Source organism: Loxodonta africana (assembly GCF_030014295.1).
Source record: "Loxodonta africana isolate mLoxAfr1 chromosome 26 unlocalized genomic scaffold, mLoxAfr1.hap2 SUPER_26_unloc_1, whole genome shotgun sequence".
In the NCBI taxonomy this organism is placed as follows: Eukaryota; Metazoa; Chordata; class Mammalia; order Proboscidea; family Elephantidae; genus Loxodonta; species Loxodonta africana.
In genome coordinates this window covers 2,695,053-2,707,425 of record NW_026974840.1, presented here as the reverse complement: position 1 = coordinate 2,707,425, position 12,373 = coordinate 2,695,053, and positions in this window count along the sequence as shown.

Sequence of the window (12,373 nt, the reverse complement as noted above, 5' to 3'; positions counted from 1 at the left end):
CCAGAATGGGCCCGAACGGAGATTGTCGGAGGCAAGAATAGGCTCCAATAGAGTCCCACAGGCAAAAATAGGCCCGAGTAGAGGAGCCGTGCAGGCAAGAAGAGGCCCGAACAGAGTCCCGCAGGCAAGGATACGCCCAAACAGAGAGTCCCAGAGGCAAGAATAGGCCCGAACGGAGAGACCCGCAGGCCAGCATACGCCTGAACGGAGATTCCTGTAGACAAGCATAGGCACAAACAGAGTCCTGCAGGCCAGAATAGGCCCGAACGGAGAGTCCTGCAGGCCAGAATAGGCCAGAACAGAGATTCCTGCAGGCAAGCATAGGCCCGAACAGAGTCCCGCAAGCCAGGGTACTCCCGAACGGAGATTCCCGGAGCAAGAATAGGCCCGAACAGAGTCCCGCAGGCCAGAATAGGCCTGAACGGAGAGTCCCGCAGGCCAGAGTAGGGCGGAACAGAGATTCCTGCAGGCAAGCATAGGCCCGAACAGAGTCCCGCAGGCCCGAACAGGCCAGAACGGAGATTCCCGGAGGCAAGAATAGGCAAGAATAGAGGAGCCCCGGAGGCAAGAATAGGCCCGAGTAAAGTCCCGCTCCAGAGAATAGGCCCGAACGGAGAGTCCCGCAGGCCAGAAACGCCCGAACGGAGAGTCCCGCAGGCCAACATAGGCCCGAACGGTCATTCCCGCAGGCAAGCATAGGCCCGAACAGAGTCCAGCAGGCCAGCATAGGCCCGAACGGAGATTCCCGGACCAAGAATAGACCCGAACGGTGTCCCGAAGGCAAAATGAGGCCCGAGTAGAGGAGCCGTGCAGGCAACAAGACGCCCGAACCCTGTCCGGCAAGCAAGAGTAAGCCCGAACGCAGAATCCTGCAGGCAAGATTAGGCCCGAACGGAGAGTCCCGCAGGCCAGAAAAGCCCGAACAGAGGGTCTCGAAGGCGAGAATGGGCCCGAACGAGGGTCCCGCAGACCACGATAGGGGCGAACGGAGGGTCTCGCAGGCCAGAATAGGCCCGAACAGAGTCCCGCAGGGAAGTATAGGCCCGAATAGAGTCCCACAGGGAAGGACAGGCCTGAAGAGAGGAGCCCCGCACACACTATCAGGCCTGAATAGCGGAGCCCCGCACGCACGAACAGGCCCGAGTAGCAGAGCCCTGCGAGCACGAACAGACCCGAGTAGCGGAGCCCCGCATGCAAGAACAGGCCCAAGTAGTGGAGCCCCGCACGCACAATCAGGCCTGAGTAGCGGAGCTCCGCATGCTAGAACATAACTGAATATCGGAGCTCCGTAAGCACAAAAGGCTGGAATAGAGCAGCCCCGCACGCAACAGGAGACCCCAAAGGAGACTCCCAGAGGCTAGATTAGGTCCGAACGGAGAGTTTTGCAGGTCAGAATTGTCCCGAACGGAGAGTTGCGCAGGTGAGAATAGTCCCGAACGGAGAGTTGCGCAGGCGAGAATAGGCCCAAAGGAAAGTCCCGCAGGCGAGAGAATATGCCCAAATTGAGAATACCGCAGGCCAGCATACGCCTGAACAGAGATTCCCGTAGGCAAGCATAGGCCCAAACAGAGTCCCGTAGGCCAGAATAGGCCCAAACGGAGAGTGCTGCAGGCCACAATAGGCCGGAACAGATATTCCTGCAGGCAAGCATAGGCCCAAACAGAGTCCCGCAGGCCAGAATAGGCCCGAACGGAGTCCCGCAGGCCAGTGTATGCCCGAACGGAGATTCCCAGAGCAAGGATAGGCCCGAACAGAGTCCCGCAGGCAAGAGTAGGCCCGAGTAGAGCAGCCATGCAGGCAAGATGAGGCACGAACAGAGTCCCGCTGGCAAGAGTAGCCCTGAACGGAGAACCCACAGGCAAGAATAGGCTCAAACGGAGAGTCCCGCAGACAAGAATAGGCCCGAACAGAATCCCAGAGGCAAGAATAGAGGAGCCCCGTAGGCAAGAGTAGGCCCGACTAAAGTCCCGCTCCAGAGAATAGGCCCGAACGGAGAGTCCCGTAGGCGAAAAAGGCCTGAACAGAGAGCCCCGCAGGCAGGCATGGGCCCGAACAGAGTCCCACAGGCCAGAATAGTCCCGAACAGAGATTCCCGGAGCAAGAATAGCCCCGAACAGAATTCCGCAGGCCAGAATAGGCCAGAACGGGGATTTCCGAAAGCAACCAAAGGCCCGAACAGAGTCCCGCAGGCCAGCATATGCCTGAACGGAGATTGCCAAACGGAAGCCTAGGCCCGAACGAAGAGTCCCGCAGGCCAGAATAGGCCCGAACGGAGATTGTCGGAGGCAAGAGTAGGCCCCATTAGAGTCCCACAGGAAAAAATAGGCCCGAGTAGAGGAGCCGTGCAGGCAAGAAGAGGCCCGAACAGAGTCCCGCAGGCAAGGATACGCCCAAACAGAGAGTCCCGCAGGCAAGAATAGGCCCGAACGGAGAGACCCGCAGGCCAGCATACGCCTGAACGGAGATTCCTGTAGACAAGCATAGGCCCAAACAGAGTCCTGCAGGCCAGAATAGGCCCGAACGGAGAGTCCTGCAGGCCAGAATAGGCCAGAACAGAGATTCCTGCAGGCAAGCATAGGCCCGAACAGAGTCCCGCAAGCCAGGGTACTCCCGAACGGAGATTCCCGGAGCAAGAATAGGCCCGAACAGAGTCCCGCAGGCCAGAATAGGCCTGAACGGAGAGTCCCGCAGGCCAGAGTAGGGTGGAACAGAGATTCCTGCAGGCAAGCATAGGCCCGAACAGAGTCCCGCAGGCCCGAACAGGCCAGAACGGAGATTCCCGGAGGCAAGAATAGGCAAGAATAGAGGAGCCCCGGAGGCAAGAATAGGCCCGAGTAAAGTCCCGCTCCAGAGAATAGGCCCGAACGGAGAGTCCCGCAGGCCAGAAAGGCCCGAACGGAGAGTCCCGCAGGCCAACATAGGCCCGAACGGTCATTCCCGCAGGCAAGCATAGGCCCGAACAGAGTCCAGCAGGCCAGCATAGGCCCGAACGGAGATTCCCGGACCAAGAATAGACGCGAACGGTGTCCCGAAGGCAAAATGAGGCCCGAGTAGAGGAGCCGTGCAGGCAACAAGACGCCCGAACCCTGTCCGGCAAGCAAGAATAAGCCCGAACGCAGAATCCTGCAGGCAAGATTAGGCCCGAACGGAGAGTCCCGCAGGCCAGAAACGACCGAACGGAGGGTCCCGCGGGCGAGAATAGGCCCGAAGAGATGTCCTGCAGGCGAGAATACGCGCAAACTGAGAATCCCACAGGTCAGCATAACCCTGAAAGGAGATTCCCGCAGGCAAGAATAGGCCCGAACGGAGAGATGCGCAGGCGAGAATAGGCCCAAAGGAAAGTCCCGGAGGCGAGAGAATATGCCCAAATTGAGAATACCGCAGGCCAGCATACGCCTGAACGGAGATTCCCGTAGGCAAGCATAGGCCCAAACAGAGTCCCGCAGGCCAGAATAGGCCCGAACGGAGTCCCGCAGGCCAGGGTATGCCCGAACGGAGATTCCCAGAGCAAGGATAGGCCCGAACAGAGTCCCGCAGGCAAGAGTAGGCCCGAGTAGAGCAGCCATGCAGGCAAGATGAGACACGAACAGAGTCCCGCTGGCAAGAGTAGCCCTGAACGGAGAACCCACAGGCAAGAATAGGCTCAAACGGAGAGTCCCGCAGACAAGAATAGGCCCGAACAGAATCCCAGAGGCAAGAATAGAGGAGCCCCGTAGGCAAGAGTAGGCCCGACTAAAGTCCCGCTCCAGAGAATAGGCCCGAACGGAGAGTCCCGTAGGCGAAAAAGGCCTGAACAGAGAGCCCCGCAGGCAGGCATGGGCCCGAACAGAGTCCCACAGGCCAGAATAGTCCCGAACAGAGATTCCCGGAGCAAGAATAGCCCCGAACAGAATTCCGCAGGCCAGAATAGGCCAGAACGGGGATTTCCGAAAGCAACCAAAGGCCCGAACAGAGTCCCGCAGGCCAGCATAGGCCTGAACGGAGATTGCCAAAGGGAAGCCTAGGCCCGAACGAAGAGTCCCGCAGGCCAGAATGGGCCCGAACGGAGATTGTCGGAGGCAAGAATAGGCTCCAATAGAGTCCCACAGGCAAAAATAGGCCCGAGTAGAGGAGCCGTGCAGGCAAGAAGAGGCCCGAACAGAGTCCCGCAGGCAAGGATACGCCCAAACAGAGAGTCCCAGAGGCAAGAATAGGCCCGAACGGAGAGACCCGCAGGCCAGCATACGCCTGAACGGAGATTCCTGTAGACAAGCATAGGCCCAAACAGAGTCCTGCAGGCCAGAATAGGCCCGAACGGAGAGTCCTGCAGGCCAGAATAGGCCAGAACAGAGATTCCTGCAGGCAAGCATAGGCCCGAACAGAGTCCCGCAAGCCAGGGTACTCCCGAACGGAGATTCCCGGAGCAAGAATAGGCCCGAACAGAGTCCCGCAGGCCAGAATAGGCCTGAACGGAGAGTCCCGCAGGCCAGAGTAGGGCGGAACAGAGATTCCTGCAGGCAAGCATAGGCCCGAACAGAGTCCCGCAGGCCCGAACAGGCCAGAACGGAGATTCCCGGAGGCAAGAATAGGCAAGAATAGAGGAGCCCCGGAGGCAAGAATAGGCCCGAGTAAAGTCCCGCTCCAGAGAATAGGCCCGAACGGAGAGTCCCGCAGGCCAGAAACGCCCGAACGGAGAGTCCCGCAGGCCAACATAGGCCCGAACGGTCATTCCCGCAGGCAAGCATAGGCCCGAACAGAGTCCAGCAGGCCAGCATAGGCCCGAACGGAGATTCCCGGACCAAGAATAGACCCGAACGGTGTCCCGAAGGCAAAATGAGGCCCGAGTAGAGGAGCCGTGCAGGCAACAAGACGCCCGAACCCTGTCCGGCAAGCAAGAGTAAGCCCGAACGCAGAATCCTGCAGGCAAGATTAGGCCCGAACGGAGAGTCCCGCAGGCCAGAAAAGCCCGAACAGAGGGTCTCGAAGGCGAGAATGGGCCCGAACGAGGGTCCCGCAGACCACGATAGGGGCGAACGGAGGGTCTCGCAGGCCAGAATAGGCCCGAACAGAGTCCCGCAGGGAAGTATAGGCCCGAATAGAGTCCCACAGGGAAGGACAGGCCTGAAGAGAGGAGCCCCGCACACACTATCAGGCCTGAATAGCGGAGCCCCGCACGCACGAACAGGCCCGAGTAGCAGAGCCCTGCGAGCACGAACAGACCCGAGTAGCGGAGCCCCGCATGCAAGAACAGGCCCAAGTAGTGGAGCCCCGCACGCACAATCAGGCCTGAGTAGCGGAGCTCCGCATGCTAGAACATAACTGAATATCGGAGCTCCGTAAGCACAAAAGGCTGGAATAGAGCAGCCCCGCACGCAACAGGAGACCCCAAAGGAGACTCCCAGAGGCTAGATTAGGTCCGAACGGAGAGTTTTGCAGGTCAGAATTGTCCCGAACGGAGAGTTGCGCAGGTGAGAATAGTCCCGAACGGAGAGTTGCGCAGGCGAGAATAGGCCCAAAGGAAAGTCCCGCAGGCGAGAGAATATGCCCAAATTGAGAATACCGCAGGCCAGCATACGCCTGAACAGAGATTCCCGTAGGCAAGCATAGGCCCAAACAGAGTCCCGTAGGCCAGAATAGGCCCAAACGGAGAGTGCTGCAGGCCACAATAGGCCGGAACAGAGATTCCTGCAGGCAAGCATAGGCCCAAACAGAGTCCCGCAGGCCAGAATAGGCCCGAACGGAGTCCCGCAGGCCAGTGTATGCCCGAACGGAGATTCCCAGAGCAAGGATAGGCCCGAACAGAGTCCCGCAGGCAAGAGTAGGCCCGAGTAGAGCAGCCATGCAGGCAAGATGAGGCACGAACAGAGTCCCGCTGGCAAGAGTAGCCCTGAACGGAGAACCCACAGGCAAGAATAGGCTCAAACGGAGAGTCCCGCAGACAAGAATAGGCCCGAACAGAATCCCAGAGGCAAGAATAGAGGAGCCCCGTAGGCAAGAGTAGGCCCGACTAAAGTCCCGCTCCAGAGAATAGGCCCGAACGGAGAGTCCCGTAGGCGAAAAAGGCCTGAACAGAGAGCCCCGCAGGCAGGCATGGGCCCGAACAGAGTCCCACAGGCCAGAATAGTCCCGAACAGAGATTCCCGAAGCAAGAATAGCCCCGAACAGAATTCCGCAGGCCAGAATAGGCCAGAACGGGGATTTCCGAAAGCAACCAAAGGCCCGAACAGAGTCCCGCAGGCCAGCATAGGCCTGAACGGAGATTGCCAAAGGGAAGCCTAGGCCCGAACGAAGAGTCCCGCAGGCCAGAATAGGCCCGAACGGAGATTGTCGGAGGCAAGAGTAGGCCCCATTAGAGTCCCACAGGAAAAAATTGCCCCGAGTAGAGGAGCCGTGCAGGCAAGAAGAGGCCCGAACAGAGTCCCGCAGGCAAGGATACGCCCAAACAGAGAGTCCCGCAGGCAAGAATAGGCCCGAACGGAGAGACCCGCAGGCCAGCATACGCCTGAACGGAGATTCCTGTAGACAAGCATAGGCCCAAACAGAGTCCTGCAGGCCAGAATAGGCCCGAACGGAGAGTCCTGCAGGCCAGAATAGGCCAGAACAGAGATTCCTGCAGGCAAGCATAGGCCCGAACAGAGTCCCGCAAGCCAGGGTACTCCCGAACGGAGATTCCCGGAGCAAGAATAGGCCCGAACAGAGTCCCGCAGGCCAGAATAGGCCGGAACGCAGAGTCCCGCAGGCCATAGTAGGGCGGAACAGAGATTCCTGCAGGCAAGCATAGGCCCGAACAGAGTCCCGCAGGCCCGAACAGGCCAGAACGGAGATTCCCGGAGGCAAGAATAGGCAAGAATAGAGGAGCCCCGGAGGCAAGAATAGGCCCGAGTAAAGTCCCGCTCCAGAGAATAGGCCCGAACGGAGAGTCCCGCAGGCCAGAAAGGCCCGAACGGAGAGTCCCGCAGGCCAACATAGGCCCGAACGGTCATTCCCGCAGGCAAGCATAGGCCCGAACAGAGTCCAGCAGGCCAGCATAGGCCCGAACGGAGATTCCCGGACCAAGAATAGACGCGAACGGTGTCCCGAAGGCAAAATGAGGCCCGAGTAGAGGAGCCGTGCAGGCAACAAGACGCCCGAACCCTGTCCGGCAAGCAAGAATAAGCCCGAACGCAGAATCCTGCAGGCAAGATTAGGCCCGAACGGAGAGTCCCGCAGGCCAGAAACGACCGAACGGAGGGTCCCGCGGGCGAGAATAGGCCCGAAGAGATGTCCTGCAGGCGAGAATACGCCCAAACTGAGAATCCCACAGGTCAGCATAACCCTGAAAGGAGATTCCCGCAGGCAAGCATAGGCCCGAACAGAGTCCCACAAGCCAGAATAGGACCGAACGGAGTTTTCCGGGGGCAACAATAGGCCTGGACAGAGTCCCGCAGGCAAAAAGAGGCCCGAGTAGAGGGGCTGTGCAGGCAAGAAGAGGCCCGAACAGAGTCCTGCAGGCAAGAATAGGCCCAAACGAAGAGCCCCGCTGGCAAGAAGAGACCCGAACAGAGTCCCGAAGGCCAGAAAGGCCCGAACGGAGAGTTCCCCAGGTGAGAATAGGCCCGAACGGAGAGTACCGCAGGCCAGAAGAGGCCCGAATAGAGGAGCCCTTAGGCAAAAATAGGCCCGAATAGAGACCCGCTCACAAGAATAGGCCCGAACAGAGAGTCCCGCAGGTCAGAAAAGCCCGAACAGAGGGTCTCGAAGGCGAGAATGGGCCCGAACGAGGGTCCCGCAGACCACGATAGGGGCGAACCGAGGGTCTCGCAGGCCAGAATAGGCCCGAACAGAGTCCCGCAGGGAAGTATAGGCCCGAATAGAGTCCCGCAGGGAAGGACAGGCCTGAATAGAGGAGCCCCGCACACACTATCAGGCCTGAATAGCTGAGCCCCGCACGCACGAACAGGCCCGAGTAGCAGAGCCCTGCAAGCACGAACAGACCCGAGTAGCGGAGCCCCGCATGCAAGAACAGGCCCAAGTAGTGGAGCCCCGCATGCACCAACAGGCCCGAGTAGCGGAGCCTCGCACGCACAATCAGGCCTGAGTAGCGGAGCTCCGCATGGTAGAACAGGACCGAATATCGGAGCTCCGTAAGCACAAAAGGCTGGAATAGAGCAGCCCCGCACGCAACAGGAGACCCCAAAGGAGACTCCCAGAGGCTAGATTAGGTCCGGAGAGTTCTGCAGGTCAGAATTGTCCCGAACGGAGAGACCCGCAGGCAAGAATAGGCCCGAACGGAGAGTTGCACAGGCGAGAATAGGCCCAAAGGAAAGTCTCGGAGGCGAGAGAATATGCCCAAATTGAGAATACCGCAGGCCAGCATACGCCTGAACGGAGATTCCCGTAGGCAAGCATAGGCCCAAACAGAGTCCCGCAGGCCAGAATAGGCCCGAACGGAGAGTCCTGCAGGCCACAATAGGCCGGAACAGAGATTCCTGCAGGCAAGCATAGGCCCAAACAGAGTCCCGCAGGCCAGAATAGGCCCGAACGGAGTCCCGCAGGCCAGGGTATGCCCGAACGGAGATTCCCAGGACAAGGATAGGCCCGAACAGAGTCACGCAGGCAAGAGTAGGCCCGAGTAGAGCAGCCATGCAGGCAAGATGAGGCACGAACAGAGTCCCGCTGGCAAGAGTAGCCCTGAACGGAGAACCCACAGGCAAGAATAGGCTCAAACGGAGAGTCCCGCAGACAAGAATAGGCCCGAACAGAATCCCAGAGGCAAGAATAGAGGAGCCCCGTAGGCAAGAGTAGGCCCGACTAAAGTCCCGCTCCAGAGAATAGGCCCGAACGGAGAGTCCCGTAGGCGAAAAAGGCCTGAACAGAGAGCCCCGCAGGCAGGCATGGGCCCGAACAGAGTCCCACAGGCCAGAATAGTCCCGAACAGAGATTCCCGGAGCAAGAATAGCCCCGAACAGAATTCCGCAGGCCAGAATAGGCCAGAACGGGGATTTCCGAAAGCAACCAAAGGCCCGAACAGAGTCCCGCAGGCCAGCATAGGCCTCAACGGAGATTGCCAAAGGGAAGCCTAGGCCCGAACGAAGAGTCCCGCAGGCCAGAATAGGCCCGAACGGAGATTGTCGGAGGCAAGAATAGGCCCCAATAGAGTCCCACAGGCAAAAATAGGCCCGAGTAGAGGAGCCGTGCCGGCAAGAAGAGGCCCGAACAGAGTTCTGCAGGCAAGAAGAGGCCCAAACGAAGAGCCCCGCTGGCAAGAAGAGACCGGAACAGAGTCCCGAAGGCCAGAAAGGCCCGAACGGAGAGTTCCCCAGGTGAGAATAGGCCCGAACGGAGAGACCCGCAGGCCAGCATACGCCTGAACGGAGATTCCCGTAGGCAAGCATAGGCCCAAACAGAGTCCTGCAGGCCAGAATAGGCCCGAAGGGAGAGTCCTGCAGGCCAGAATAGGCCAGAACAGAGATTCCTGCAGGCAAGCATAGGCCCGAACAGAGTCCCACAAGCCAGAATAGGACCGAACGCAGTTTTCCGGGGGCAACAATAGGCCTGGACAGAGTCCCGCAGGCAAAAAGAGGCCCGAGTAGAGGGGCTGTGCAGGCAAGAAGAGTCCCGAACAGAGTCCTGCAGGCAAGAATAGGCCCAAACGAAGAGCCCCGCTGGCAAGAAGAGACCAGAACAGAGTCCCGAAGGCCAGAAAGGCCCGAACGGAGAGCTCCCCAGGTGAGAATAGGCCCGAACGGAGAGTCCCGCAGGCCAGAAGAGGCCCGAATAGAGGAGCCCTTAGGCAAAAATAGGCCCGAATAGAGACCCGCTCACAAGAATAGGCCCGAACGGAGAGTCCCGCAGGCCAGAAAAGCCCGAACAGAGGGTCTCGAAGGCGAGAATGGGCCCGAACGAGGGTCCCGCAGACCACGATAGGAGCGAACGGAGAGTCTCGCAGGCCAGAAAAGGCCCGAACAGAATCCCGCAGGGAAGTATAGGCCCGAATAGAGTCCCGCAGGGAAGGACAGGCCTGAATAGAGGAGCCCCGCACACACTATCAGGCCTGAATAGCTGAGCCCCGCACGCACGAACAGGCCCGAGTAGCAGAGCCCTGCAAGCACGAACAGACCCGAGTAGCGGAGCCCCGCATGCACGAACAGGCCCAAGTAGTGGAGCCCCGCATGCACCAACAGGCCCGAGTAGCAGAGCCCCGCACGCACAATCAGGCCTGAGTAGCGGAGCTCCGCATGCTAGAACAGGACCGAATATCGGAGCTCCGTAAGCACAAAAGGCTGGAATAGAGCAGCCCCGCACGCAACAGGAGACCCCAAAGGAGACTCCCAGAGGCTAGATTAGGTCCGAACGGAGAGTTTTGCAGGTCAGAATTGTCCCGAACGGAGAGACCCGCAGGCAAGAATAGGCCTGAACGGAGAGTCCCGCAGGCAAGAATAGGCCCGAACGGAGAGTTGCGAAGGCGAGAATAGGCCCAAAGGAAAGTCCCGCAGGCGAGAGAATATGCCCAAATTGAGAATACCGCAGGCCAGCATACGCCTGAACGGAGATTCCCGTAGGCAAGCATAGGCCCAAACAGAGTCCCGCAGGCCAGAATAGGCCCGAACGGAGTCCCGCAGGCCAGGGTATGCCCGAACGGAGATTCCCGGAGCAAGGATAGGCCCGAACAGAGTCCCGCAGGCAAGAATAGGCCCGAGTAGAGCAGCCATGCAGGCAAGATGAGGCACGAACAGAGTCCCGCTGGCAAGAGTAGCCCTGAATGGAGAACCCACAGGCAAGAATAGGCTCAAACGGAGAGTCCCACAGACAAGAATAGGCCCGAACAGAATCCCAGAGGCAAGAATTGAGGAGCCCCGTAGTCAAGAGTAGGCCCGACTAAAGCCCCGCTCCAGAGAATAGGCCCGAACAGAGAGTCCCGTAGGCGAAAAAGGCCTGAACAGAGAGCCCCGCAGGCAGGCATGGGCCCGAACAGAGTCCCACAGGCCAGAATAGTCCCGAACAGAGATTCCCGGAGCAAGAATAGCCCCGAACAGAATTCCGCAGGCCAGCATACGCCTGAACGGAGATTGCCGAAGGGAAGCCTAGGCCCGAACGAAGAGTCCCGCAGGCCAGAATGGGCCCGAACGGAGATTGTCGGAGGCAAGAATAGGCCCCAATAGAGTCCCACAGGCAAAAATAGGCCCGAGTAGAGGAGCCGTGCAGGCAAGAAGAGGCCCGAACAGAGTCCCGCGGACAAGGATACGCCCAAACGGAGAGTCCCGCAGGCAAGAATGGGCCCGAACGGAGAGACCCGCAGGCCAGCATACGCCTGAACGGAGATTCCCGCAGGCAAGCATAGGCCCAAACAGAGTCCTGCAGGTCAGAATAGGCCAGAACAGAGATTCCTGCAGGCAAGCATAGGCCCGAACAGAGTCCCGCAAGCCATGGTACGCCCGAACGGAGATTCCCGGAGCAAGAATAGGCCCGAAAAGAGTCCCGCAGGCCAGAATAGGCCGGAACGCAGAGTCCCGCAGGCCAGAGTAGGGCGGAACAGAGATTCCTGCAGGCAAGCATAGGCCCGAACAGAGTCCCGCAGGCCCGAACAGGCCAGAACGGAGATTCCCGGAGGCAAGAATAGGCAAGAAAGGAGGAGCCCCAGAGGCAAGAATAGGCCCGAGTAAAGTCCCGCTCCAGAGAATAGGCCCGAACGGAGAGTACCGCAGGCCAGAACGGCCCGAACGGAGAGTCCTGCAGGCCAACACAGGCCCGAACGGTCATTCCCGCAGGCAAGCATAGGCCCGAACAGAGTCCAGCAGGCCAGCATAGGCCCGAACGGAGATTCCCGGACCAAGAATAGACCTGAACGGTGTCCCGAAGGCAAAATGAGGCCCGAGTAGTGGAGCTGTGCAGGCAAGAAGACGCCCGAACACTGTCCGGCAAGCAAGAATAAGCCCGAACGCAGAATCCTGCAGGCAAGAACGGGCCTGAACAGAGTCCCACTGGCAAGAAGAAGCACGAATAGAAGAGGCCCCTAGGCAAGAATAGGCCCGAGTAGAGTCCCGCTCCCAAGATTAGGCCCGAACGGAGAGTCCCGCAGGCCAGAAACGACCGAACGGAGGGTCCCGCGGGCGAGAATAGGCCCGAAGAGATGTCCTGCAGGCGAGAATACGCCCAAACTGAGAATCCCACAGGTCAGCATAACCCTGAAAGGAGATTCCCGCAGGCAAGCATAGGCCCGAACAGAGTCCCACAAGCCAGAATAGGACCGAACGGAGTTTTCCGGGGGCAACAATAGGCCTGGACAGAGTCCCGCAGGCAAAAAGAGGCCCGAGTAGAGGGGCTGTGCAGGCAAGAAGAGTCCCGAACAGAGTCCTGCAGGCAAGAATAGGCCCAAACGAAGAGCCCCGCTGGCAAGAAGAGACCCGAACAGAGT